At 53.7% G+C, this 7,040-nt stretch overlaps 1 non-coding gene across 1 annotated transcript; it reads right to left on the reverse strand.

Moving 5' to 3' along the window:
- Positions 1-202: 202 nt before the first annotated feature.
- LOC136150465 (small nucleolar RNA SNORA11) lies at positions 203-327 on the reverse strand. The gene has a single exon (XR_010659885.1). It is a non-coding gene; the product is annotated as a small nucleolar RNA SNORA11 (small nucleolar RNA).
- Between the last annotated feature and the right edge of the window lie 6,713 nt (positions 328-7,040).

Consider the following 7,040-nt stretch of genomic DNA (forward strand, 5'->3'; position numbering starts at 1 on the left):
ATGTAGTTGGAATCTTTTTTTTTTTTCTTTCTCCTTAAAAAGAGAGGTTTAAAGCCTTTCTAAGACCACTCATGGCCCACCCACACGAAGACCTGACAGGGTCTAGTTGGGAAGCTCCCCCGCTATATTTGGTAGCTTTTCTTCCAATACTGAACCATGTCCCACTGGCCCTGCCCAGCAGCCTCGTGGAGGGGCAGGGGACGTGTGTTGGGTATTTGTTCATAGCAAGGCCACACAAGTTTTGCACCCCTCTTCACAAAGAACCCAAGTTCCTGTTGGGTGTGTTGCACAGAGACAAGCCCAGGCCCCCGACTCTGAGCACACCCCAAACCATTCATTTTTTTATGTGTGATTTTAAGAAATCATTTTGAAAGAAAAAGAAATTCTCATCTTAAAAAGATTACGCAAATTCAGTAAAACAGTTCATGTGTGAACTAAAATCGGCACTCATAAATAAATACTTCTTGTTGCAGTTCACACTCTTACCCTGTTTTAAATTTTAAACACTGACGTGGAGTCACACAACGACTGAGCTGAAGGAAATCAAGTTCTGTTTCTTCATCCTTGCGATCCCTGAGCTGTCATTGTTTATTTCTAATCTGTTTAAACACAGGAAAATGCAATTCCGCGGGGGTGGGACACACAAACTGCCCCAAAGTGATCGCCAGTGACCCCCAAACCCCCATGAACTTACTCCCCAAATGAACACGAGCAGTGGAAACCAATAACACCACTGGGCTTTTCCCCATGTACTCCCACAAAGAATGGGATGTTTATCAAAGGTTAAGTCATAAAAAAGTGCTAATTTGAAGCTTACAGATGTATTATTAAAACCCAACAGTAACAGCCATTGTTTAGAACTTCAGACCCACAAAAATTTTTTCAGGGAATCACAGGCTTATGATGTTAATAAAAAGCAGAGCGGGCTTCCCTGGTGGTCCAGAGGTTAAGACTCTGAGCTCACACTGCAGGGGCCACAGGTTCCAACCCTGGGCAGGGAATTATGCATGCTGCACAGGGAAGCCAAGCAAAACACAAGACAAGACAAGACAAAAAGCAGAGCCACTTTTGCCAGTGTGGTCATTGTTTTCAGATTGCTTACAGATACTGCATGCCCTCTTGCCACACTTGGAACTGTATGCCCCTGATCCTGGATCTCGCAGGACTCCTCACAGTCCAGGAAAGTTTCCTCTAACATCCCATACCCCCACTCTGGGACAGGGGGCTGAGGGGCACCCCGAGGCAGCGTCCTGCCACACAGCACAGAGCTGAGATCCCAGGAGCAGAGGCCTGGGGTAGAAGGGGCTTCCACAAACGGCCCCCAGACCCTCATTGAGTTATCAGGTAGAACCCTTCCCCCAGGGCTACTGGCAAGGGATTTGCAGGAAGGGCCTAGACACAGCTGCACAGAGTTCAAGTGGGTCTCTGATGCAGCCTTGGCCCTGAATCGGGAACATACTCCCCTGGGAAACCCCAGTCTCACTGAGCCTGCCCAGCCTCCCCAACCCTCAGAACCCTTCTACCCTGGTCTTACCCAGGAGGGACACCCTCAATCAAGAACTCACCCAAGAGGCTGAAAACTGGCCAATGACTGTCTGCATGGGCAGGTGCCACCCCGGAGTGACTGGCCCTGCGCAGTGGGGGGATATGGACGTTTCTGAGCGTGGCGGTGCCAGGCAGGTGGAAGGATGAGGTTACCAGGAAGCAGAGAAGCAGCAGGAAGGGGAAGGAGGATCTGGTTCACAGACTGGTCAAGCCTCCCCGCATAGCACCTCTGGCCACCATCCACCCGCTTGTGGCCTCCAGGGCCAGGCTCGTCACTGGTCACCATGACCCGTGCTCGCCTCCCTGACTCCCTTAGCCTCCCTCTGACCTGTAGCAGATCTGAATTCAGATCCTGCTTCTCTGGGCCATCTGCTCTCAGGGGACATGCTGGTGAGCGACTCTGGGGCAAGAAGGGCACCTGGTGCCTGGGCAGGCAGTGAGTCATCCTCTCCCCCTTTCCTCCTCCTGGCTGAATCTACCAGAACCTCCAAATGGTGTGTCCCAAGCCCCCAAGCCCCCTTAGAAACTGTTTTCACAGGAGCCTTTTGAAAGGCGTTCAAGGGTTTTCAGGGTCCCACTGGTAGCTCAGATGGTAAAGAATCTGCCTGCAATGCAGGAGACCTGGGTTCAGTCCCTGGGTCAGGAAGATCCCCTCGAGAAAGAAAAGGCAACCCACTCCAGGGTTCTTGCCTGGAGAATCCCATGGACAGACCACCGGGTTGCAAAGAGTCGGACAAGGCTGAGCAGCTAACACTTTGACACTTTCAAGTTGGCCGTGGGGCAGGCAGCCCCATCCAGAGCTGGGCTGGAGTGAGGAGAGGGGGAGGAGAGGAGAGGGGAGCGCAGGGGAGGGCAGTGGTCAGAGAGGCGGGTTCCCACCCGGTCGGTATGCAAATCACCCGCTGCCGAGATAAACGATCTTGCAGGAAGGCAGGCGGGGTTCCCAGCGGGAGCCATTTGTCATTTCTATTCCCGACGAGTGAGCAAACCTGGGCGACAGCATCCCCGAGCCTCCCTTCCGCCCAAGTAGCCGCACCGGCACGGGTGCGCGGAACAAATAGAAGCAGCTCCCAGACTTTCATCTCCCCACTTCGGAACAGGGGCGGGGGCGCCTCGCATAGCCTGGAACTTAGGTAACCCAGCACCATTTGTGGAAGAAGCCTCCGCAGAGGCCAGGGGAGAGGGCGCTTTGTCTCTTGGAAGGACAATTGAAAACCGCAAGCCTCTCTCTCGGCAGTCAGCTCTCCCCTAATTGACGAGTGTGCGCCTGTGCACGAGCTGCGAAGATTTTCCATGATGTCAGCAGAGCCCGACACTATCTGGGATTCGCCTGGCAGGCCTGGCATCGAGTGGAGGAAGCGTGGGGCCTGGTTGTGTTCCAGCAAGAATGGCGTAATGCTCGGACCCCACAGTCTCTTTCAGAAATGGTTCACGGAGGGATAGATGGATCAATCAGTCCTGGAGATTTTGAAATTGCCAGAACTCCAATCCAAGTCACCCCACCCTGCCCTACTTGGGGCTCCTCGTCCTAAGAGCAAAACGAGAACATCACACTGCTCTCAGAATGTTCTCTGGGAGTGAATGCCAGGCAGTAGTGCTTCAGGAAGAAAGAAAACGGGCTGTCACCGCCAGGGGTGTTGCTCCATCCATGTTTCCAACGCTGGAGACGATCTCCTGCAGAGGTGATGAGCTGGGCTGCTGAAGCCCACTCCATCTCAGAGCCTGGTCCATGGTGGGGGCTCAATAAATATATGAATGAATTAATAAGCAACTGGTGAAAGGCCTTCAGAGGACCACATAGGACAGACTAAACTCTAGAAAGGTCTAAAGCTCTTTGGCACAGTTAGGGATTGATCCTACAACCTTTAGGGGCATCCCAGGTGATGCTAGTGGTAAAGAGCCTGCCTACCAATGCAGGAGACTCAAAAGAAGAGGGTTCAATCCCCGGGTCAGGAAGACTCCCCTGCAGGAGGGCATGGCAACCCACTCCGGTATTCCTGCCTGGAGAATCCCATGGACAGAGGAGCCTGGTGGGTTCCAGTCCATGGGGTGGCGAGGAGTCGGACATGACTAAAGCTACTGAGAACCCACGCACTATAACCATGGTCCTGCTTTGTCCTTTCCTTCATTTGTTCACTCACTCATGCATTCATTCTTTCATAAAGAAACATTTATTAAGTGCCCCAGTGCTCAGCACTGAACAATGCCGATTCTCATTAGGTCCTAGGTTGCCAAGAGCAGGAGCCTTCGCACTGATCCGTCAGCTCTCCACTGCCAATGACTGGTCCTCAGGAGCCAATGCCCCGAAGCTCTGGAACAACCCAGGATATTGTTGGGTCCTGCTGACGTCATGGAAAATCTTAGCAGCTACACACAGGATATGCACTTGTCAATTAGCTGTGAGTCCACACGCCAAAAGAAAGGTCTGAGCTTTCACACTGCCCTTCTAGGAGACAAGTCTTGGCTGATAGCCAGCATTGCCCTGGCTGCCTCGTCAGTGCAGCCCTTCCTGCTCCTGGTGGTAAGAGGCTGGGTACATTTGTCAGTTCCCACTTGAGGTCCCCATCAGAACACTCTGAGGTCAACTCAACCCACAGACTCCTTACCACCAAAATATGGTTAGGGCTTCCCTTGTGGCTCAGCTGGTAAAGAATCCACCTGCAATGTGGGTGACCTGGGTTCGATGCCTGGGTTGGGAAGATCCCCTGGAGGAGGAAATGGCAACCCACTCTAGTATTCTTGCCTGGGAAATCCCGTGGACAGAGGAGCCTGGTGGGCTACAGTCCGTGGGGTCACAAAAGAGTTGGACACGACTTAGCAACTAAACAGCAGCCATACACAAGGCACTCCATCAAAAGTTCCTGACACTACAAGGATGACAAGAGACCTGGTCCCTTCTCTTCAGGGACTGGAAACCTGGAGGCGAAGACAAGCATTATTACCAGTACCTGTAATGCAAAGTTGTGAGTTGGTGCCATAAAAGGAGACAGGTACAGTTGTTCTCTGAGCATATTCTCTGCCCTGGCCTCTGCACTAGCCATTCTGCAGGCAGCAGGCAGGCCTTCGTGTACCTGCACCAGCTCCACAAGACAGTGCTCATTGCCTCTACTTTACAGGTGAGGATGCTGAGGCCCAAGAAGCCAAGGACACACCAAAGGTCTTACAGCTGGTAAGGTCCATTGACTTGAACTGCACCTTGCTGCCTGGGAATATTGATGACTCCATTGGCGGGAGTTTGGGACACGGCAGGGCAGGTGAGCTGCTGTCTGTTGGGCGAGGAAGGGCTGTACTGATGAGTCTTAAGCCTCAGCAGTAAGGTCCAAGCCAGACTGGAAAGCTGGGGAGGCCCAGGAGTGGCTGACCATCTCAGGGACAGTTGAGGAATCAGAGAGGGGGCAGAAAAGAGGAGGGGAGCAGTTCTTGGGGACAGAAGCCCAGCTGTGCTGTGGCCAGAGCAGAGAATGGGGAGAACAGTGGGGGAAGCAGGGAGGGGGGAGGTCAGGGCATTGGCATAATTGTCACACAAGGGGCGTGAGGTTGGAGGCACAGTCAGGGAACTGCCATAGTGGAAAGAGAAGGGAAGCAGGGTCAGCAGATGATGGCGATGGCGAGTGACTTCTTCAGTGGAAGAAAGGCTAGGACCTGGGGCAGCTGGCAGCCTAGAAGTATCCATGGGAGGGCGCTGTCCAGAAATCTCTTTCCAGGCAGATGTGGATGTGGGGCGGGACAGAGGTCCAGATGGGATGGGGGTACACCGGTCTTAGAGGGAGATCCAGGTTGGCATGAATTCAAGAGGGAGGTTCATGAAAAAAAAAAAAGAGAGAGAGAGAGAGGTTCGTGGCATCTTCCAGGAAAGGCTGAAGGATGTGGCGGGAAGACCTCAGCTCAGAATGAAAGGGGCTCGGAAGGGGCCGGCAGGAGGCTGGGATGGGGCGGTAGAGGAGGACCAAGGTGGAGGGGGCCAAAAGAGTTTGAAATGAAATGAGACCACCACACTTGTCCCCCGTGTCACGCACTGCCTGTGTAGAACCTGCCATGTGGCGGGAATGAGCTGGGATGCAGGCCAGGTGCCCCGACCACGCAATGGCCATGTTCCCCTACGCTCTGCCAGCACCGATCGAGCCGTCCGTAGACAGTGAGCTCGACAGCAGAGTCACAGCCCTCCGCCAGGAAATAAACATGATGCTTTGGTAGCAACGATGAAGAAAAAACAGCAGGGTGCGGGGAGGGCAGTAGGAACAGGGAGTGGGGTGGGATAGAAATTTGCATTCAAGGAACAGCAGAAAGGTCTTCTTCCTCCTGGAGGGAGCACCGCGCCCCCAGAGGTTGGCTTTCCTGAGTCTCCTTCCACCTCTCCTCCTGGGGGGTGCAGGCTGGCAGGCACACCCCCTCCTCCAGAGGGTGTGAAATGTGCTAAGGATGGTGAGCCTCCACTCAGGGAGTCTGGTGGGGTCGCCTCTTCTCCCCCTCACCCTCCAGCCAGGGGTCTGACCCCTGGGGTTTTATCTGAGCCTGGTCCCTGCGGGTGGCAGCGAGGCCCAGCAGGGTGGCCTGCATCCCACTGAGAACTCATTCTCTGATCCTGCCTCCCTCCCAGCTTTGGGAAAAAGCACCTCTGAAAGCTAAAGCTTATTTTCAGCTCCAAGTTTAAAGAGGTATAGAGGCAGGACCATTCTCTCTCAAGCATCCTGACCTACAAGGAGGCTGGATATGGTGGGAGGGGAGCCAGGCAGGGTCTGAATTCAGGGGCCTCTCCAGTAAGACGCTGCCAGCACCATCCTCCCAGCTGGGTTAAGCAACCTGCCCAAGCCCCTCTCTCCTCCCCCACCTCCCTGTTACTTCGGCCACCGGCTCCCTTTCTCCCAAGTCTCTGTGCTCAGAGCCTCCAGAAGTCTCTTCGTGCTTGTTTGATGCTGTGGCCTGGTTTGGTGGAGATGATAATTACTGTGTTAGCCCAGTGGCCTGAAGAAAGATTGGGATGGGGGGGGGGGAGCGGTGGTGAACAGAGAAGAGGGGGAAAGGAGGTTTTTTTTATTAAGTGCAGATATTTTTAAATCTCTGTAATTAAGTGGAATAGACACCAGGATTCGCAGGCATAAAAGCTAAATGGCCTTCTGTTTTAACTGTTTGTCACATATTTAAAAGGTCGTTGGAGAATAGAACACACAGAGGTGTTCTTCCTGTTTGCTTTTGCCTGGCAAAGACTTCCTTTGGGCATGTGTGTGGACACACACATACACACACACACACACTCAATGAGCCTGGCCTGAATGGGTATCGGGTCTCCACGCCTGCAGCCACGGAAGCCTTCCTCAGTGGCCGTGGCACTTGGGTCACCAGCAGGGAGACCCTGGTGGACGGGCATTGAGGCCCTCTGATCAACGCAGTGCCGGGGGCGGATCCACGGAGACAGCTGCTCCAAACCCTTCCTGTTCCAGGAAATAAGTCAGGGGACAAATGTTCCCTTTTGAGGTCAGACTCCCCCTTTCTCCTTG

The sequence above is a fragment of the Muntiacus reevesi genome, chromosome 18 (assembly GCF_963930625.1).
Source record: "Muntiacus reevesi chromosome 18, mMunRee1.1, whole genome shotgun sequence".
In the NCBI taxonomy this organism is placed as follows: Eukaryota; Metazoa; Chordata; class Mammalia; order Artiodactyla; family Cervidae; genus Muntiacus; species Muntiacus reevesi.